The following is a 23,620-nucleotide window of genomic DNA, read 5'->3' as shown; positions in this document are numbered from 1 at the left end:
TCAAAAGGTCCCTTCCAACCCAAAGCGTTCTATGATTCTATGATTCTATGTTCAGAGTGCCTTTTATATAGTGCATTGCATAATTCTCCAGAGCTTCTCTAAACGCAAAGTTTAAATAAATAGTTTTGAAAATATTTTCCTTCTTTAACAGTCATTTTAGAATGACTTATTTAACACTAAGTTTCGTTATATTATGATGGAACATTTCATGCTTTCTGAAAGACACATTAGAAGAGATATCCCACAGAAGATGTGTGTTTTGAATTGACTATGGATATGATGTTACTTATTGTATAGCAAGAGCTGAATTAGGAACAAAAATATTAATTAGCTAAGGTGCTTATATGTTCCAACAAAATGTCCATAGGTAATAGAATACCTTGACTGCTTTTTCCTGAAACTAAATGAGTCTCAGGAGGCACTACTGTATCTTACTGAATATTATTATGAAAAAGGGTATGAAAACCAAATGGCAGCCTTAGTATATACAATTAAATCCATCAACACCCAATCCACACAAGCACGTGTATTTGCCTGTGGAGGTGACAGAAGATCTGAGAGTACTGCAGCAGACCTCTCATAGCACCTTTTCATTAGGCTGAGCAGGAGGATGAGGCTGTGTTGCCATACTGACAATAGATGTTGGATCCCAGTCATTCACAAACTCTCTTCTTTGGGTTGGAAATACAGTCTAATCCTGCCATCTCTACAACCACCAGAGAACATGGAATAATTAATCTCATTGCTTTAGTCTTGGGCTGAAAATTTAATCTCAAAACAGCTCACAAAGCTTCATGCTCTCTCATTTTCCCCTTTACCAGCAGTGATGGGTCACTGTCGGCGTCAAGATCTGCAGGGACCTGCTGCAGCCCTCTCGGGTCTCACCAGCTGGCTGGGTTAGTCCTTTGCATTTGCCACCCTAACCCCAAGCTATGACTATTAATGAAGTACTCCACTCCCTTCCCTGGGCATTTTAAGAGCACCAAGGAACTAATGGGCACCCTACCAGAGTGTGGATACTCTTTTCACCAGCTGTGAGTGAGGAAGGCAGCAGTGGGAAATATCCTGAAAGCAAATAAATATGTTTTTCTTTTTTTTTTTTTGTCTGAGCAGCACCACTTCAGATGTGCAGCACCAGAGAAAGACTAAGATGACAGTATGTCACCTTTGTGCCCCTTGGCCTCTGCAGGTGACTGGGAATAGGAGCAACTGTCAAATTAGCCCAGCTTTCATACTAGTGCTGAAAGGTTGAACAGCCTTCCAGAAATCACTGGTTTGACTGCCTCTGTGTTTCTATAAACCTGTTCAGAAAGCACAGCTCTGAGTTTGTGTCTCTTTCTACTCCTCCCAGCTGCCTTTGCTATAGCCGGGTGATGTTAGAGAGAAGTTCCTCTGACCCCATACTGGTTTTCACACTGCTGCAGGAGTTTCCCATGTGGGAAAGACAGCTGCCTTGTATCCCTGCTACTCACACAACTGGTATAAGCATTCACTTTTACTTTTCCTCATCGGGTTGTTACCTGATACATTCATAGTGATTAATTAAATTTTAATAGGACTAAGTAGTCCACAGCCACATTAATTTTCGATGTAATTCTGAAAGTTTCCTTTACTATTTTTTTTTAATAAACGAATGCTGGCGCTGTGGAAGGTGCTGGTCTGAGACCTCAGCCATCCCACAGAAAAGGTTCTTTACCGATAACAGCAACCAAAGTTTCTGTGCATTGTCCTACCAAGGTGCCTGAACCTGCATAATTTCTAGCACTGGTACAGCAGCTTGATCTGCACCAAAGCTCTGTGGAGTAAGATACCTGACCTCTGTGAACGGGGCCAAGACCAGTCAGTTCATTTTACACAGGAAGCTCTCAGCAGATAGAAACAAGCCCTACAAGTATTTTGTTCAGTGCTGTTGTGTATTTAAAAAATACAGTGCCCCTTTTACTTAAATGTGAGGTTATTTTGGCATTACATATCTTAGCTATAAAAAATTGCACTAATTTTTGCAACACTGGTAATATATTTTCAGGGCATTTCATTTGTCAGGTTGTTTGAATGACCAAAATGATAATGTTTGAGGGGAGGCATCATACTGTAGGACAAATTATTTGTTTTAAATGAAAAACAAATACTAATTGTGAATATACACACACGGTTGGCTTTTTACTGAGGCAGTGAAGAGAACTGAATCACTGAAGCAGCTTGCTTTGCAGCATATGAGCAAGATGAAAACAGGAACAGTAGGGAGCTAGCAAAATCTCTGAAAAGTTTTACGTGCAGCTGGGGATTAATGGACATGACTTTGTGTTTAGCTTAAAGAGAGAAGCAAGCATCACTGATATAGGCATGATGTTGCTAGGAAACACTATGCTACCTCTATAGAGTTTATTTAACTGTGGCCTTCCAAAGACAGACTTTGTGTTTCAATAACATAAGTGTCAGAAGGAAGGGAAAAAAAACCAGCAGTAGACTACAATAAGATCCAAGTACTTTGACAATAATGTCTTCCTTAGAAGATCTATTAAATTCATGATGTATTAACTTTCAAAACAGCTTTAAGTAACGGACAACGATTTAGATATTTTGCATGGTTACGTGTGTTCCTGTACATGCGTGTGTGCATATATGCATTTCTGTTTATGCCTGTCTTTCTTCAAGCAAATATTTACATAGCATTATAGTCTGTTAGACCAAAATTTGTTCTAACAGCCTGTTGACCACCTAGACAACAGAGCTCCATTATGATCTATTAATAACAAGTTTTCTTCTAAAATGTTTATATTTAGGCAGTGCACTGAATATCTCTATTTAAATCTTCCTGCATGTGCATGTGTGCACTGATTAGTACCGATGAACATCCTCTGCACACACGGCATTTGAACGTGGCTTATGGGCCTTGATGCACTTATAGGTTTTGACAGTGGACAAGGTCACAAAGTGCCTAACTGAGGAGCCTTCAGAGTCTCAGCAAATAAATGCTCAGTGCTCACAGCTGGACATATGGTCTTTGCCGGAAATGCATAATATACGAAGCATATCCTAACACCAAGTGCATCGTTTAAGCTTGCTTTCATTCACGAGTTCTAGCTCACACTGAGCAGCGCATTACCTCCTGGCTGTCTTATGAATTCACTCACAGAGTAAGGTAGTCAAAGAGAGAGTAAGGTATTCACAGGGGGAAGGGCTATCAACACCTAACCTTAAGAAGTAATATGCCATGGTATGAAGCTCTCAGTCACAGCACAGAAAAGGGCCCTTCATGCTAAGCAGACAGGTTACTGTTCCTGGTGTGTAGAGAAATTCTACTCATCTTTTATATTACAGTATGCTTAATGGAAAATGTCAAAAAGCTAGTTTAAAAAAGAAAAAGTGCTTGTTTAAAGTGCTAGATTGACAACCTATTTATTCACAGAACAGGCAGAGTATGGGCAATAGCAGTTCAAGTGTCTCAGGCTTTTCTAGCAAAGTCTCTGCACAGAGTGCTGCTGCTAGAGGTGAAACACTAATGCAGCCTCCCTTCTCCTTCAGTCTCCAACTTGCCCGTGGAACTGCTAACTGGGAGCTTTAATACAGGTACATATGCATTTAGAATCAAAACAGCAAGAAAGATTTCAGTACTTTTTGCAATATAGCGTCAGGAATCTGTGACTAGCGTTGTGAGGGTCGATCAGAGTAAGAGAAGGTTTCAAAATCAAAATACTAAAATTCATTCTTCTCCAAACAGACAAAATGCCCAGTATTCATGTAAAGTGAATGCTGGAAGGCAGTGGTAAAGGAAGAGGAGAAAATAAGGCATTATATCTCTGGATCTAGCAGAGAATGATGTAAACTGCTGTTCTGTACATATGAGATCCCAAAACACTTCCTAGCATTCTCACTGAACAGAACAATCTCTATAATCTTGCAGTTCTGGAACACTAGAGCTAGTGTTTAATGCCTGAATTTATTTCCTCTTTTAGGTTTTTTTCCAACTACCCAACTAAACTGGCATAACAGAATGAATTCATTAATGGATTTCATGGTGTTTCTTGCTTCTTTTTGTTCAAACAGGCTGTTACATTCTTAACTTGCTCATAGGAAAAAGCCCATTTCTTGGCAAGTTAATACCATACTACATCTACAGCAGTAAGTAGCATGAGAACGCTAATGCTTGTGGATCACAACTAAGGTTTGAAGACAACTCTGAAACTCTCCAATTTGGTAAGCAGAGATTCAGCAAATTTATCTGTATCATTGCACAGGGACACTTGCCCCTTATATACCTACATTGTTTCTCAGAACTTGAAAGCCCTTCACTTACATTTCCTCAGCTTATCCATTCCAATGCACATATGATGACAGTATATTACAATGAAAAGAACTTTGGTGACACATAGTACAAATGAATACTCAGTAACAACATGAGAGGACTGTGGCTTAAGAAAAAAAAGTGTAGTATATTTTCCATAAAAGAGTTGAGGTCCTCCTTCTAGGAATGAATTAGATTTCTCTCTCTTGACTGTGCCTATTACTAAAAGGAAGAGGATCTACCATGGACGCTAAGTAAATAATGTAGTATCATCAGGTTAGATGATCTCTAGAGGTCCCTTCCAACCCAAAGCACTCTATGATTCTATCAGAAGACCAGGACATTATTTAACAAAACACTATGAGAAATGAGAACATGTCAACATAAAGAGGAGTATTTAGTCAACCACTACTATAGATATAAAATTATTATATTAATCTTATTTCACATTATTAATATTCATGGAGAAAAAGGATCAAAAAGGTTCAAGACCTTTGGTTAGACAAAATAGGAAAAGAAAGCTCCTGTCTGAAAGCCCTTATAATCCAAAAGACAAAATGAGCTTAAAATACTAAATTTTGTTATTTGTTTGTAGAGCTCCACATTGCCACAGTCCATGATGGGGCCTAGAAGATGCTATAACAATGCAAATTAGAGTGTTTTTCATAGCAACAACAGAAAAATAAATAGTCTAGAAAACAACAAACATTGCTGTTTCCAAGGTCATTGTGAGCAAAATTAAGTCTACTGCTTCCTCCAGGCCTATGTAAGCTTTATCTAATTTTATAGTTTCATCTTTTCAAAACTTATGAGAGATGTATGAAAAGCTGAATTTAACAAGAGAGTCTGCATAATCATTATGAAGAGTAAACAAAATCAATATGGACAGTGCTTGTTTCTAAGAAAGTGATAGTGCTGAATATATTTACGAGAGACTAAGGTTTTACCTACAATGAAATTATTCTGAGACTAAATTGTACGGTGATTAATTCATTTTTTTAACTCAGAAAATTAATTTCCACTATCTAGGTGGTATATCAAAAAATCTAATCCAATTTTGGGTAAATTCTGCACAGAGTTCCTTTTCATTCCACTGATACTCACAAACTCCAGGTATACAAATACACATGTACCCAGCTACCCAGGCATATATAATTTTTCCTTTGCATTAACTACTTTAAAACTCCAAAACAAACATTTTAAGTAAATCAAAATATAAAGACACACTGTTCAATTAATTTGTGGTTTCAGTCTAAACCTTAGTAATCATCAGAACTCCCAGTTATGGTGGGGCCAATCACTCTGAAAAAGAAGGAAGAGAAAAGGCAGCCAGAGAAAAAGAATTTACAGAAATCTTGTTCTTTTTAAATTTTTCAAACTTTGAAGGAATAAGTAGCCTCTTAGTATAATTAAGGGAAAAAGGGGAATAGGAGAGATGGAGGAAAAAAAGTAAAATCTCTCTGGGTGATATCTCATAACCACTTAGAGAAGTGGACAATATTTTTAGCCTCTATTCAGTTTGTACATGGAAAATTAGATGTAAATCAAGAGGTTACATCTTCTGAGTCCTTCTGATCCAAAGCTGTCTACCAGCCATCTATCATCCAAACAATATCTTCAAGCAGATCGAATGGGTTCCCAGCACCTCTCCTCACTTAGTGCACATGTAGTGCAGCTATAGTCTGAAATGTAGTATCTCTTGTTCATCTTTCTGCCTAACCCCATTTTACACATCCTTATCCAAAGCCTGCTGGCAGTCAGTGGAGTCTTTTCATTGACTTGAAATGGTCCTACAGGTGAAGATGCCCTGCAGTAAGGAGTATGTTGTATAGCACACTTTTCTCACTCACAGGATACACATGAGTTTCAAGGGGACTATTTAAATTACATTTAAATCCTCCTCATTACAGCTGTTAACTACAGAACTGTAGCAAATAAAAGTAGTCTGGGATATGATGGTACCTACAGAATATAGAGAAATGACATAAAAGCAGTAATGGTAATAGCCTGTTTAATTTGGATTTTAGAGGATAATCACTGTTTTCATATTTTCTGTTCATTCCTTCAGTGAGTTGCTGGTATGCCTATGGCTATCTAGCAAATAACAAATGAGGCACATAGAATGAGGTACCTAGCAACATTGAAAATAAAATTATGCTTTTTATTTGCTATTGTTATTTTTTAATCCTTCAATTCCAAAGCCTACAGGGCTTAGTTAAAGCCAGAGAAAGGGCATACAAATAAAAATGACACATAGTGTTATGGTAGGCACACACAAGTTATTTTCTACAGAGTAATATTTCAACTAAAATAATAAGCTCAAATCCAAACCATGTAACTAAACATACATCAATGCAATATAGTATTGGTTGAATGAGAGGTGAGGCCCCTTTCAGTGAGTTTGGGTAGTCCCAGAACAGGCTAGAGCCATGCAGAAGCACTATCTCAGGTCTTTGAAGCAGGGTAGTCACACAGATTGACAAATTGTTAAGAATTAACCCAGCCTTTCAGTGTAATAAAAAGCCCGACTCCACTGCTGAAGTACCACAGCAGTGCTGCTTGCGGTTCCAGAGAGTGCTCACACAGAGCAGGAGCTTATCGTTGGCACTGAAGCATTTGTTACCAAGATGCTCTGACTGGCTTCCTTGCTGCTTCTTTTTTTTTTTTTTTCCTTTTTATTTTTTAGAGAAAATGTGTTTTTTTTAAATTACCCAATAACCTACATATTTCTTTAAGCTAAATATCAAACAAAGGAACATATGGAATAAATAACTATTTGCAGATGTGTTGGGGGAGATGAATACATGCCTGAGTTAAAATTAAAGAATGGGTCAGCTACAATTCTATTTACTGAACAGGCTGAAAAAAATGGAAAGGCCGAGAAGTAAGTTTCAAGAATCCAGAATCCTGATTTCCTCCACTCTAATACTTTCTGTGCAGGCAGACAATTATGAATGTTAAGTAAGGTTCCTTAAATTGCCTGGGATATGTAAGCCATAACAGAATTTCCTTCTAAATTCTATTTACTATATAACTATGCAATTTCTGTCTTTCACATGTAAAGGTAGGAACTCAGAGAACATCCAGCTTTCCAAACGGAATAGGAAAATGTGATAAAAACATGTATGACTGTTTAGAAGAAGAGAAGTAAACCTCACACGAAGGGGAACTGCTCTTATTAAAAAGGAAGTCTCAAGAAAAGTCACTTGCATCTTTCTGAAATAAAAAAAGCTATGAAAAAGACACACACACACAAAAAAAAAAAAAAAAAAAAAAAAAAGAGGAAAGCTCATGTTGCAATATAGGTCACAAAAATTTGAGATTGAAAAAAACCCCCACGGGTGCCAGAGCATCACGCCTTGTTAACAAGGGATTGTTCCCAGCAGTACATTCCATTTTATCCAACTTCATTTTAAGTGACTCACACAGATGGGCTCCCATTACTTTCTTGGAGAGAGACATCCTCGAGGTCTCCCTCTTATGCACAACCAACAAGAGTTCTCTATCACCAGCTTTTGGTGTGACGCCCCCCTTCAAGCTGTCAACAGCTGGGCAGGGAGAAGAGGGTGACAGTTTGTGCTACACTGTCCTGAGACTTGAGGAAACCAAACAGATCACTAATCAGAAAATCCATGTCTGCTCAGAAGGTTGAGTATACACAAAAAGCTTCAGCTGAGCCCAAGAATTTTGTCTATTTATATATAAAAATATCTATATATCTATATATATATATCTTCTCCCACGTAGTTAGCGATAGGACGAGAGGAAATGGGCTTAAGCTGCGCCAGGGGAGGTTTAGGTTGGAAATTAGGAAAAATTTCTTTACGGAAAGGGTGGTCAAGCCCTGGAACAGGCTGCCCAGAGAGGTGGTGGAGTCACCATCCCTGGAAGTGTTCAAAAAACGGGTAGATGTGGCACTTTGGGACATGGTTTAGTCTAGTCTAGCCTTGATTGGTTTAGAGTGGACTTGGTAGTGTAGGTTAATGGTTGGACTGGATGATCTTAAAGGTCTTTTCCAACCTAAACAATTCTATGATTCTATGATTCTATATATAAGACAGTTTCAAGAAGGAAGGGAGACTGCATTGATGGGAAGTTTAGTCATAAGACTGAGAAGCTTCTGCAGTGCTGAGACCAAGTGCACTGCTGTAGCCAGGAGGCCAGATCCAGTCCTGCAGACGTGGGATGCCCATGGGATGCTGTCTCCACACTGCCCCCACAACACCCACAGACTACAGGCAGGGATAAGGGACGGTGTGAGTGCGGTGCACAGGCAGCGTGCGGTCTGCATGCCCTGATACTGCTAACCTTAACAGAGACGACGCATCACATCCTGCACAGAAACCAACTCTGTGCATGGTGGCTTTATCAATGATCAGGTGATGATCGTTTCAGATGTGCACCAGCGTAAGCAAAGTAGTTATACAAAACGGACATAAGTAAAGACATGGCTGCAGCCCAAAAGCTACAGCATATCTACATAGTTTCTTCTATAGGCTGAGCAGATTATTTGCCGAGATTTTGAGCAAAAGCTAAAATTTGACCCTAGCAGCACATCCAAGTTACACAGTGTATTCTTTTCAAACAAGACTCATATTCAACTCATATTCATATACCCAATAAAAAGATACATAAAAGAAGCAGTAAAATTTGTATTTAAGATAGCTGGTTCTTTCAAATTAATCTTACTGCAACAAAATCCATTTAGAATATAATTCTGGGTAAAATTGCATTCATAAAACCAGTACCACAACCATAATCTTTTATTGTATTAATGTTTCTGATACGGGATACAAGGACTGGCATCATCCTTTGTAATATGTAATATCGTTTCTGAGAAAGAAGCCTTCTCAAGTTGGATTTATCTCTAAAATAACGTCTATATAAATAGTTTAGCAGCAGTATAATGATAAAGTGACCTATCAGACAGGATGTGTAAATTCAGTCAATTGAAGAGTAACAGGCAAAACATTGACCTCATATTTAAAAGAATATATAACCTAATTAAAATGTAATAACTAAAATCCCTATGTTAATCACAGAGTTATGGCAGGGAGTTTCAGTCATTCGCTCATAAAAATTAGGATTCACACAGTAATTGCTACTCAACCTCCTTGCACACAATGCAATTTGCTTTTTTATTATTTGGAATATGTGGCAGCCATAGCTTTTCAAAAATATGCATTTGAACTTTTTTGAATAAATGTCTTGGTAAAGTGTTGGTATACTTTTAGACATACTTCCTAACTACTTCAAGAATCTCATATATGCTGATGCACAAAGTTGTGTCACATTTCCATATTCCTTACCCATTCTATTCTCTTCATATCACAGGGAGAGACAAAGAGGAAAAAATACAACATAATTCTTGTGTTAAGTGATATCTGTATCTGGCAAAGGGATATTTGATATTGTGCTGTCAAATCCCAGACTTTACATTTCAAAAGCTCAGTTTCATTTGGCTAACTAAAATTTATAAAATTCAATATAAATGACCTAATTTTTCCTTATTTCAGACAGAAAACAATGCAAAGTCCTAATTTTGCAATTGTTAACAGCTAAGACAATGTATGAACTCAGAATCATGCCCAGCTTACTGAAGTACCTGTAGTATTCTATTCTAACTTTGGGGGAAAACAAAGTCATGTGGTTTTAAAGGTTTTTCTGGTTTCATGTTCCTTTATGCACTTTTCATACAGAGCCCAGACAACAAAGGATGCTGCTACTCCATCCCACACTCCCAGTCAGACTAAGATGCCGGTGGAGATGGCACGGTGCCATGCTTATCCAAGGTTGAACCCCATTTAATGATACTGTGAATGCAGCCTGTATAAAACTAGAGGTAAGCCCTATCCTTCACCTGCTCAGACATGAACTTTTAAAATCCCTGTATACATCAAGATGCCACAAAGGTAGGACCTAATTTCAAATATTTACAATCTAAGACCCTGATGATATAAAAAGTGTAAGATCAGGCTTGAAAAGAGCAGGATCATTTGTTGCTACCAAAGCTTTGTGTGGTGGTACAGAGTACTCCCAGATCTCTCATTTGATTGAAAACCCTCCAGTGAGGCAGATGTACTTTTTCTCTATGAATGCCCCAATGGGCCAGCAGAGGAGACTACATTGTCACTGTCTAGCTTTTCTCAAGACACAAATCCCACCCAGCATTTCTCCTACCTTAAATTTTAAAGAAAAATCACAGTCAATAGCTTTATTGCTCAGAAAATATTTTTAAGCAACATTATTCATTGCAACAAAGTTTCAGTGCAGAGGCAAGGAATGTAAATGCCAAACCAAATTAAATCAGACATTTCCTGGCAAGCTAAATGTATAGATACATTAAATATAACCACATTAAAATAATTCTTTAGGACCTACGTAGACCTAAAACTATCCTACAAACAGGATACTTGTAATTAACTGCAAAACATTGTCCTCTGCTGTGCTCACACATTTACATCTGAATCTAGTCCTCTAAATCAGATCTGGTAACAATAATTATTTCTAGCTTTCTGCAAACAATGATGGCCTAACACAAAATGATAACAAGGCAAGCTTTCAAACTCTGGACTCTTCAGAAGCAGTGCACAGACAGAAACAGGGAGAACAACAAAAGCATCACCAGATATGCTGTGCAGAACATGAAAGCTGACACTACAGACAAGGCCTTGGCATTAGCCCTGTCAAACATCAGGTGTACTGCAAATACTGAAAAGTTTACCTGTCTGAGAAAAACTGACATGCTGTAATGTAAAATTAACCGTTAAATTTGAAGTGGCTAGATTTCTTGGGATCACATCCTTCTTCACTGACCAGACTGACTCTTCATCCTTCTTAGTTGTATCAGCTGAGGGCCAGTGCACAGGCTGGTCCACATTAGCAAAATTCAGCCAAATCCAACAGAATTACATGGATTTCAATCAGCTACTGTACAGCCTCAAGGTTCATGGCAGTTTGCTGTACCTGGGCCCTTCATATAATAGTTAAAATTAACATATAGGTTGTTCTTGAGAAAAACATGGATTTTCTCTGGTTTCTATGCGTTTGACTACCAAGCATGGTGAAAACCCTTGGACTATAAACTGCTGCTGGTGGTTTTACAGCCCTTCCTCCCTCCTGAAAGGGTCCTGGATAACTAGTGCTTCTCCTGTCTGAAAGGCAATGAATGAATTTCCTTTCATCAGACCGGCATGAGCCTGACCACTCCACTCAGAAGCAACACTTGGATGCATCTAGCGAAATATCACTAGCATCAAATTTTCCAAATCTAAACATTTTTATAAAGTCTACTAAGACTAAACTAACATTCTAGACCTAATGCAGTTTTGGATTTTCAGGGAAGACACAGTTCTCAGTTCAGTCATTAACTTCAGAATACTTTTATTCACTTCACAAATCCTCCACATAGGGCAGAGAGGAGCTGTGCTATCAACCACTTCTGAGGGACTGTCAGACTCCATTTCATACCTCCCTTACAGTCCAATTCAGCAATGCCGTATATATGGCCGTAAGCCAAATTCAGCTAAGTGAATACTGAAGCATTTCTTCTTAACAAGAACAGGTGTGTCAAATATTATTTTAATTCTCTCACCAATGGCTTACTAAAGAAATTAAAAATCAAGTTCAAGGCCTTACTTCTTATCTGGTAGGCTCAGGATATTTAAGAGACTGCCTAAGGTACAGGGATGGAAACTGGGGTCAAGAGCTCTGCTAAGCTGACAAGAGCTAATCTTATCTGTGTAGGAGGTGAAGATTTTAAGAAACCAATTCAAGACTGTGGAATGAACTCCTTCACTCTATAAATAAGAACTTACATATATATTAAAAAAAAAAATCACATATTATCCACTTTTGCTCCAAACACACATTGCATTTATTTGACCATAACTCCTTTAATGTACAAATAGCTTTACAAAGCAGAGGAGTTTAAATCAACCAAAATGCTCTAGTAAGCTAAGCCAGCATTTACAGTGACCAAACAGAACTGTTTCCCTTATGCCAGTACTACTTAACAGTATTTTACACTGGTATTTCTAATCCTATTTGAATTCAGAGATGTGAGGGAATGGGATGTGTGCACACACATGCATACATAAGTAGGGCACTGAGTAAGAACAAGCAGATATTATATACTTATGTTGCTCAATATGCTATGGATGATGCTTAGCTAGGGTGCTGAGTGGTGAGTAACAGCCCATCCAATGTACAATAAAGAGGGCTGTAGGAAGTCTGCCTTAAAAACTATGGGTCTGAGTCTAATGTCTGACCTCATAACTAACGCTGCTTTGAGGAAGAGGTTGGCCTAGATGACCTCCTGACATCCCTTCCAACCTGAATTATCTACTCTCTATCAGTTTTAGAGCTTCATAATTCATAATTCTCAGGGCAGGGAATCCCAGTTTTGTCAGGCATTATTACAAAATAATGACTTGCTATTCATCAGGTATTGATGTCTGCATATAATTTATAATTTAGCAATTAACTTTCAGGTACACAAATGCAGATCCTCTATAAGTGTGCAGGTTATCTCTATCAGAAGAATAATTATGAGCCTTAACATAAGTATGCATTTTCCTCCATTACTGTGTAACAGATTAGTGTGCTCTATGAGCAGATATCCCTTAATTTGGTACAGAACTTTGGAACACCTTCAGGATGAGAAGTGCTATATAGACAGATGTATTATATTTTGCAGCTGATCTTCTTAAAGTATTAATTACATGGATTCCAATAAATGGCTGCACACTGCATGGTTTCAGACTGCAGAGTCCAAACATTCCAGCTGTCCCAAAGGAAAATCAAAAGAAAGCGCTGAAGAAAAAATTAAGTTTTTAAGAAGTATTGTGCGATAGTTTGGAATGAAAAAACCCTTGATAACATACACTAAATGCTTCTCATACTCATTCTGGCTTGCAGGAATCCTAAACCTTCATGACAGTAAAATATGATTAAGAAGTGACAAAAAATAATGGATATTTGCATATTAAAATAAATATATCTCACGTGTTTGTTAGAGCTAGAATTTATGGAGTTTAAATATACACAAATGTAAAGGATGAAATAATGCCCACAACATAGGAGCAGTATTCTGCCACATGGGCAACATATGTAAAACAAATTAAAATACATAAAAAATGCATTCTGACTTATGTATTTGTGTATGCTGAGTTGTTTGGCAGATGTAGGATAGAAGATAAATATTTCACTACATAAAATATATTTTATAAACATGCCTTTAATTCTAAAGTGCTAGACATCCATTCTTTTTTCACCCCTTTTCAGTATACATAAGCCTCATGAATATAATGCAATTTTCCAATTTTTAAATCTACCAACTGCACAAATAACTAATAAAAGCTACAGAAATAAAAATGTTGTTTTCACAAACAAACTGGTTTTAATCCTGCATGCACAGACAAAGCGTAGGATAGTTCTCTTTTTGTTCCTTCTTTATCTGCCTAAGTGGTGAAGGGAAAAAACCTCATAATCCTTCAGACATAGTCAGTTGCCTTGATATTTAAATACTAAATAATGCTGGGAAACTGATTTTGATCTACTAGGGAGATCATCTTCATCATTTAGCTCCCAAGAACGCCAAGAGTATTAACCTGCACTTGGAAGAAATTTCAAAGTGAAAAGACACTTTAAGCTCTGCTTGCTTTATATTCAAAAATATTTACTATCTGGCAACTGACAGCTCTGCTCCTCCCCTAGCCTCACTAGAAGTGACCTTAATTCTCTGGAACAAATACTTAAGTCTTTTTGCTTACAGACAGAGTATTTCTTTTCCATTTCTCTGCTGAAGCTATCAGAAGCACCAACTGGGCTTTTAACTTGGTAGTCCTGCACCTATATTTGAGTTTTTAAGCCATGCTGGGACAGGCAGGATGTTATTAGTTATAATGGAATTGTTTGCTAGGAGCACTTCTCTCGGGAGGAGAAACACAGTATCTAAGCGAGTTGGAGGTGCAGCCAAGAAATCTAGAGATCACTCCACCTCAGCTGCAATATGATTGTATGATCAATACAGTGGATTGATCCCCTTCAGTCATTATTTCATGTCAGGTGAAAAGGTGCACAACTATCTATTGCTATCGTATTTGCTTCAGTTTAAAAAAAAAAAAAAAAACCAACCCAGGGAAAAGCAGACTTAACGTTATTAAAAACAAAGACCAGTCAAGAGGGATTTCCAGTAACAAAAAAATCCCCCAAACAACAGCAACAAAATCTGTGCATGGGACATGTAAAGGACAATTTGCTACAGTTTTGTGCAATTTGCTCTTTCTTTGCCACACTGAAAATACAGCATGAGCAGCTAATCTCTAAACAAATCAAGTAGATGTCAAGGAAATTTTACTTTTCTGTTTTCTAGCCATTATTAATTAGCATTATTTACCTTCAGTGTTCAAATAAAATTATAACTTTGGTTACCGTACTCCGCCTGTTTCCCATAATTTCAATTGGGTATAGTATAATTTTTCATTTCTTATCCATAGTTGAACTGTTACCACATTCTAAGGAACACATTAGAAACACAGATTAATTAGGTTTTCCTTTAGACAGTAACAATTTGTTCAAAGCTGTGAAACCAAGCAGTACATAGCAGCCTTTTCCACTGCACAGCAATATTGCATCCATTCAGAGCAGAAAGTGAGAAGTACTGCCCTAACTTAAACTGCAGAGGACTTCCATAATACTCCACTCTATATTCCATGACTAGCTAACAGAAGAACACCTTGCAACGCCAAAATGTTAGCTGAAGCTCGCTCACCTGAGGGTTGATGCAGTTTGACTCTATTGAGCTTATGAGATCTCCACGCGTCTTTATCAAGCAAAGTGAACTTCAGAACGGCTTTAGGTTTCAGAGTAAATATATATGTAGAAATACGTTTAATCAGGCATAGTGCATATCCAATTTACTGTAATAACTTCTGTAAGTGGTTAGCAAGTTTTTGCAAAAAATCCTTCTTAACTGGGTATCACTCACTAGACAAAACTATCCTGCATTTAGTGACACCACCTTTCTCCTCAAGGTACAAATCAGTAAACATTTAAGTGTGTTTTCCAGCATGCATACCTGCTTCTCATTCTGAATGAAACAACTTACTAATTTCAATTATTTCCTAAGCTGGAATGAAGTTACCTAATTCAAGTAAGGGATCAGTAGCAGTAGCCCCGTGAAACCTTATCTTTAATAAAATGTAATTTTTAGTCATAGGACAAAAAAAATAGAAGCAATGCTGGAAAGAACAGACATCTTCCTTTTCACTTCACTGTCATTTGTTCACATTTGAACAACATTTCTCCTCACATTTTATAACATCCTTATCTCAAGCAATAAAATACAGAAAATAAAATAAATAACTAAGATCTAGGGGCATATTCGGCAAATAACTTTTAAGAAAGTTCCCATTTAATATCAATAGAAACATTCACCTTAAGAAATCAGATACATTATATACACCTTGCTAGAAATTTTTAAAAATACAGTATTTTGGTGACAAAAATCCTTAGTATAGCAGGGGAAACTGTAACTATAAATGCTGAATAAACAGATGCAGTTTTAAATGGAAGACAAATATGTTAAATTGCCTCAATTCTGCTGAATAAATATTTCCCTTTACAAAGCATCTGATACTTGAAACTTTCCATGCAGTAACACTTTTAAATTAGGTAATAAGGATTTCAGGAATTTCATGGCAACTAGAAATACAAATACTGGTGAAAGACGACAGAATTTACTTATCAATTTCTCTGTGTATGGAAGATTGAAAGATTAAAAGGAATGGAGAAATCATGGGGTTTTAATAAGCAATGCCTTCATTTTATTTTAACAAAATTTCATGTGGTATGAAAATATAAACAATTTCAGGAGACACTTCAGTGTATCCACAAAGTTTGGTATCTGACTGATATCTCATAGGCAATTAAGTATTTTGATAAAGGATATGAACTACTGTTTGAAATTAAGGGGGGTGTGTGTGACAAATTTTGATTCACTTTTTTCTTCAGCATATAAGCAATCAAAATCGTTATAAAATATATAGCAAAATATTCCAATGAAATATCATGAAACTGATAACCTCTAGAGGCCCCTCTGGATTTGAATTAAGCAAAGCTGTAACTGCAAGCTAATGCTTGGGCATCAAGATAGATTTTTTTCATTTTCCCTTCAGCCTTCTAGCTACATATGCAAGAGTAACACAGTATATACATTGTTTAGGCTTCTGGTTCATAACCATCTCTGTAGAGGAATAATGCAGAAACAATGAGTGCAGACCTGCTTGCACAAGCTTAACATTTTCTACAGTGTAACGCTCACCTAGTGTTTCCTTCAAGCAACTGTTGCCCTCTCAGCCTTCACAAAGTGACCTTGACTCTAATAACCCGTTCTCTAAATATGGAAGGCTTTCTCCATTCTAAATCAATATTTCTGACTTATTTTAGAAAAAAAAAAAGGTTCAAGCATTCACAGGACACAATGAAGATATATATGGATTGGCTTCGTAATAAAGAATCAATTAATAACGATCCAAGGGAGGCAGTAACAAAAAGCAATTTTACCCCTAGTTTCCAAAAAAGCTAACAAAAAGATGCATTGGATATAAAAAATCTATGTCACTATACTTTCCCCCTCCCAGATTCAACTATGTATTAAAAACGCTGCATGGTAAGCAATGTCAACCTTCATTTCATATTCCTAACAAACTCCTATGCAGTGATTTTCTGCCTTAAGTCTAAAAAACCCTTTTCCATTTTTTTTAAACAAGAAAAGGCATATTGCCATTATTTTTCCTGTACTGTTATCAAATTAATCTGAAAAAAAAAAATATGTAAGGAGTAGAATTAATCAGAGTCTGTTAACATTGTAACAAATTCATATCGTGCTTTCATTTTTCAGCAGTAAATAATGATCCATGGCTTCCTGCTTTCACTAATACTTTTCTTGTTCAAATGCAAGTGACTCTGCAATTTTTAAAAAAAAGAAAATAGGGAAGAGGGAGCAACACACCCAACTTCCTTTTCTATAACTGCTTAATTCTGGGCATGCTATCTTGCATGGTAAAACTGTATGCTATAATGCTAATTCCTCTATTAATTTCAGAGAGAAGTGATCTGTAACCCACCATATACACATTTTGCCTTGCTTTATTAAATGGAAAGCAAAGAAGTCAGATCAGTTTATGTTTAAAATACGCTGAAAAGCTGATGGCACCATGCTACATTAGGAACTGAGTTCTACTCTCTGGTATTCCCAGTGGTTAAAACAAAAAGTCAGTTCTCTCACCTGTACTAATGTGTCTCTGGTTTTAGGGGAATCAGCGTCTTCTGTGACATTTAGGATTTTGTGTTTGTGCATGCTGAATTTACAAAAATAACTTCAATGCTATTCTTGAGGAACTCATTCCACAAGAAGCTTAGCAATTCCTTTTGATTCCTAACAATTGGAAAATCAGTATTTGAAGCAGTACTACTTTTAAGATCAATAAATCACCACGTTCTAAGTAAACATGTTATTCCTAAACTGATCTTTTTGTTTGTTTGTTTAATTTTTTTTTGGATGACAACCTAGTAATATTTTTCACTACAAACTGATTTAGTTTTTAATTAAAAAGAATGGGTTTTAATCACGATTACACCATTATATTTATTTCTTAGATAACAAAACTATTATCACTACTATTTCTCTTGAGAACAGGGACTGCATCTTGATGCACTGTGGTTCTTTAGCTCAGTTGTTCAATGCTCTGAAAAACTGGCTAATTGAAGGCAAATTAAAACACATGTGGTCTAGGTGCAGTATGAATCTTACTCATTTGACACACTCATGAATAACTTTAATCTTTCACAATCTACCTAAAAAAAAAAATCTCATCTGCAATTTTATAATTAACGGGAATGAATACAGAAGAGATTCATCTTTACTTTATATGGGTTTCTGCAAAAATATGCTAACATGTTAAAAGTGTATATACTTTTTAATTTTATGAAAGATTAACTATCAGCTCGTGTAGTTCAGTCTACCCTAATCACTCCAGAACATTTATGAAGAAATACTTAAACCTTTCCCTGCAGCTATTTTGTATGGTATCTTATTTTATAGCACTTTAAAAGCAGGCCACAGTCTATGGGTGCCGAGTTGATCAACCTGCTCCGTGCTGGACTGTTAAAAACTGTGAATAGAAACTAAAAATACAATGGGATTAGGAAAAAGCAATAAACCCTGACATTGACTGGCAGTTCGTCAAAATTATGGTTCCCTATTTACAGAATGCAGGAAACCCACAGCCTTTTAAAAAGGCATTGTACAACAAAGAAAATACAAATGATTCAAGTAGGACTTAGGTGCCATTATGTAAGCTGTGTTTGAGCGAATGCAGAAACTGTTTTACACTTGAACATCTGGGACTCACTGCATGGCTCCCAATAATCAATGAGACAGCACAAGAAAAGACAATGAATCCCAGATGTTAAACATCGGTCATGGGCCATAGAACTGGCAGATTATATTAAGGCGGGAGTAAAAGTAGCTTTTAAGTTTAGCAGAATGAGAGGGAGAAAAGCTTTACACGGATAAACAGACAAACATGTCTCCTCTGCCTAAATTTTCATTAAGTATAATGTTATGATCCACGTCACACTGAAGTCTTTGTGAAAGCAAAAGTTACTACTTTTCCATGAAAACTGCCTAACTGTTTGAGACAGGTACTTATGTAGAGTGAAATATTTAAGTCAGGTGTGTAGCACCCAGTGCTAAAGGTCAGCTCTCAGATTTGAAAACCCTCAAGGAGACAGCTGGACCATGAATCCTTTCTGCTCTAATCCTGTTATTGAATGAAGAGAGAATGAGGATAAATAGAGTAACCTTAATTTCTCATGTCCCACTTTTCCTTCAGCTTTTAGTACTACGACTGTGGACTGCTGCTAGACTAATGAGACACCAGTATTGCTTTGTGTCTATCTATCCTAGCACGAATTTGTTTTGAATACAACTGACAGAATGAGATGGACAGTTATATGTCAATCAATACTGTATCACTGAAAACACTACAGAAGTATGCCCTGGAAATTGCAGAAATCTAAACACTTAGTTACAATTTTCATGCAGCTATAAATCAGGTAATAATGACGCCAAGATTACTCCAACTACCTGTACTTTCAACATAAAGAGATGAACATGGACCATAACCTCAGACCTGAACAGCTTCAAGAACACTCAGGTTTGTATTTAGTTCTTACATTTCAGTTACGTAAATGATGTTTGTAATTTCTTTGGGCAAACGAGATATACTACATTATATGATGATTTCTGTTGGACAGAAAACTTTGCTTCTTTTTATATGTATAGAAAAACTATATCTAAAATGAAATAGACTGAAGCTACCTACAGGAATAATCTCCAGAAGCGAGGTTATCCTAATAAGCATTTCATAAGCAGGTCAGAGTAGGAATGGAAAGAAAGAACAACAGAAAAGTGCCGAATAACATAAATTCTGTAAAAACTTTGTTCAATAAGAATGGCTCAAGATACCTCATAGCTAGTACCCTGAACAAGCCCCCATATTCAATCCTTAAGATCTTTTAAAAAATTGTCTTATTAAGGACTTCTAGTGAAAGAAGGATGTATCAATATTCAACATCAGTATGTATTTCATCCTCGGTGAGTAGTTACTGCACAAGAGATAACTGACAGTTTAAAGAGAAAGCTTTCAATAGTTTCATTTTTTCCCCAAAGCCCTAAATAGATCACACAGCAAAATCCTGAACTGACACTTCAGAGATGCTGTGGAGACCATTTTTTCCTTTTTCTTTTTGAGACTAATATTTTTAATACAACACTAAACTAAGAAAATATTAAAAAGAGGATTTCAAAAGCATCAAATGTCTTAAGCAAAGAAGCCTCTAACTTCTAATGCATCCTACTGTTAATTTGATATTTGTAGGAAATGGAAACAAAATTGACAAGAAGCTGAAAAGGTAAAGCCGTGTGTCTGAATTGTTATTCCATAGAGTTTGCAGCAGTCAGGCAAAACACATTTGGCTTTATTTGCATCTTCAAGCATGAAAGATTATGTGAAACTGATATTGAAGAAACAAGAATTATACCTTGAAAACGTATAAGCAAGAATGCAAGTGATTAAGGAAAAGATATCTTTAACAAGCAGGCCTCAAAAAGATGGGCAGATATTGTTCTCTTTTGTATTTGTTTCTTAGTAAGTATAAATATCATATATATGTATATACATACGTATTTCTCAAGATCTGGTACTACTTTCTATCTCTATACAGTCTATGTCACTGACCTCTCACTAGCATTCCTGTGCCTTTGTTGTTTTGTATCCAGCAACACCATGTAATTCACTCACTTGCTGAAGCTGTGCTTGACACCACAGGGTACAAAATAACACAGAAAACATTATCTGTGGAAGAAGAGAAGATTGCCTGACACTGTGAATACTCCTACAAACAGCAAAATCAGCTTTGGCCTTTCAAAAGTTAGATCAGCTGCCTGATTGATTGCCCTCCCCCTCTTTTTGTGGTCTTTTAAGAGTTCAAGAATTGGCCAGAAAATCAATATAACTCATGTAGAAGCCCCTCCAAAAGGAGAAAAAAGAAACTGATTTTAGTTTGGGAAACTATTCACCAGTATCTGCTGGGTGCATCTTTGAAGTACCAGACAAAATGCAGGAAGCTTTGCTGAAAACACACTCATTAAATTTTTTGGGCTAGAACGGGAAGAATAAGGTCATGTTCTGCAAATATCCTATATACAGAGAAAGAAAAAAGTCACTCAAGTGTTCTGACACTGTACTGCGACATATTTCAATCATTTACAGGAAGCCCTCAGCAAAGAATGCAAACAGGAAAGTTCTTCCTCATGAATAAACTTGCCTTTTAGCCAAAAAAGATCCCCAGCTGCCCTGTGTAAATTCTGCAGATGAAAAGGAATTCTGTTTCTAAAGTCCCTGAAAGTCAAATCACTCTCACTGTATACAAATCTCTACGTAAAATATTTCTTTCCAAATACATATAATCAGCTATCTTGCTCAGCTATGATAAAGTAAGAGGATGCATATGGTAGTTCTGGATTCCTTATTGCTACAGAAATTGTTTAGAAAGTTTACTCATCCCTGATACAGAAAACTAGCAAAGTATATTTTAGTTACTGGAATAGGACTTTACAAAGTTACAAATCAGAAACAAAAATTAGCATGAGATTCAAAACAAGAGCTATTTACACAGTATGTAATCTGGGGACTTTGCAGCCAAGAGGTTTTATTCAGAAGTTTTGGAGGTGAAATAAAAGATGACACATTTACAAAACCAACAAAGCACCCCAATATCAAATGTCGTTGGAAAAGACTGGCTTGGGGAAGAGTGGCTGGAAAACTGCCTGGCCAAAAAGGACCTGGGGGTGTTGGTCGACACCTGGCTGAACATGAGCCAGCAGTGTGCCCAGGTGGCCAAGAAAGCCAACAGCATTCTTGTATTAGGAATAATGTGGCCAGCAGGACTAGGGAAGTGATTGTCCCCCTGTACTTGGCACTGGTGAGGCCGCACCTGGAATACTGTGTCCAGTTTTGGGCCCCTCACTACAAGAAGGACATTGAGGTGCTGGACCGTGTCCAGAGAAGGGCAACAAAGCTGGTGAAGGGTCTGGAGCACAGGCCTTATGAGGAGCGGCTGAGGGAACTGGGGTTGTTTAGCCTGGAGAAGAGGAGGCTGAGGGGAGACCTTATCACTCTCTACAACTACCTGAAAGGAGGTTGTAGTGAGGTGGGTGTTGGGCTCTTCTCCCAAGTAACAAGCGACAGGACAAAAGGAAACGTCCTGAAGTTGCACCAGGGGAGGTTTAGATTGGATATTAGGAAAAATTTCTTCACAGAAAGGGTTGTCAAGCACTGGAACAGGCTGTCCAGGGAAGTGGTTGAGTCACCACCCCTGGAGGTATTTAAAAGGCATGCAGATGTGGTGCTTAGGGACATGGTTTAGCAGTGGACTTGGCAGTATCAGGTTAACGGTTGGACTTGAAAATCTTAAAGGTCCTTTCCAACCTAAATGATTCTATGATTCTAAGATAAAAAGCATTATCTTTCCAGGAAGAAATTTCTAATGGCTTATCTACTAGGAACTTGCATCTTTACTGAAGCACAGTGATGTTGGACTAGATGACTGCTGGTCTATTGACTAGTACACTTCCTTGGGTTTGGTTATAAAATGTAACATGATATAATATAGCATACGTGACCAAAATGTCACTTTATAAGGAAAACTTCTTCCTTATGAGTCTCTCTATGCTTGCAGGACGGAAATGAAAATGTAAATTGTGTGCAGAGAATGACAGAAATTGTTGAGAATCTCTCAGATTAATTCATGAGGCATCTGCTACTCCTCTGTTTTGCTGAAGAGATGCATGGCGGGGAAACCACCCTATCACACTCCAGATGAAAGCTTGACACCACATACCTAAAAGACTGCATCACGGATGTGCTTATCAAGAAACCTGCTACCAGGTGTAAAGACAATAGGATGACTGTATCCTGAATCTGCAGAAACAGCCAATGTCTCTAACTTTTTTGGTCATGTCATTATATATATTACCAACATATATCATCAGTAATGAAAAGTGGTCATCACCCAAATATTCTATGCATTTTTCAAATAAAATGAAAACATGTGTTCCTCCCTCTACAGAGCATGCAATCTAACTTTCTATCATCATCGTTACTGGTTTTTTATTCCTTAATAGGTTATAAACTGTTACAGATTAATTTTAAGTTAGAAGTGCATTGGAGAAGTCTAATATATCTAGCTCCTTCTAAATTGCTCTTTGTCAGATACGATGGCTTTCTACTGTCTCCTCCCACACACTTTCCATCTCTCCTGAAAATTGCCTCATCTTTGAATCATTACTGTTGTAATTACAACAAGAAAAATCAGTAGTAGAAGAAAAAATCTTTGACACAAAGAGCATTATCATGGGACAAAAATATCCTGCTGTATCCAAAGATAACACAATACTGCATTATTAATGTTTCTATCAATTATTGACTTCATGATAAGGCAAAAATCTAAATCTTTACACTTTATATGTGGTATTCATTCCAGTCTGCAAAAAATATAAACATGTCTAAAAGGTGGAAAGGGCATAGTCATCCCAAAACACTTTGGGAAAAAAATTTTTAGTAAACATTTTTTAAAGTGAAAACAGAGGTGGAATACTATCTATCTAGTATTCAGTTGGGTGAGTCTTGGTACTTCAAAGGGAGAGGATTTGAAGTATTTACCTACTGGGTGTAATATTTGCTCTTTGTTTGGATGTTTCAGAGT

At 37.0% G+C, this 23,620-nt stretch overlaps 1 protein-coding gene across 7 annotated transcripts in view; it reads right to left on the bottom strand.

The window, feature by feature from the left end:
* Window positions 1–23,620, bottom strand: part of TENM2 (teneurin transmembrane protein 2) — a 554,942-nt gene that overhangs the window by 55,189 nt on the left and 476,133 nt on the right. The gene's annotated exons all lie outside the window — the stretch shown is intronic.

Source organism: Pelecanus crispus, chromosome 8, assembly GCF_030463565.1.
Source record: "Pelecanus crispus isolate bPelCri1 chromosome 8, bPelCri1.pri, whole genome shotgun sequence".
Taxonomy (NCBI): Eukaryota; Metazoa; Chordata; class Aves; order Pelecaniformes; family Pelecanidae; genus Pelecanus; species Pelecanus crispus.
Note: the sequence above shows the minus strand (reverse complement) of the source record. Positions and strands in the feature narration are given on the sequence as shown.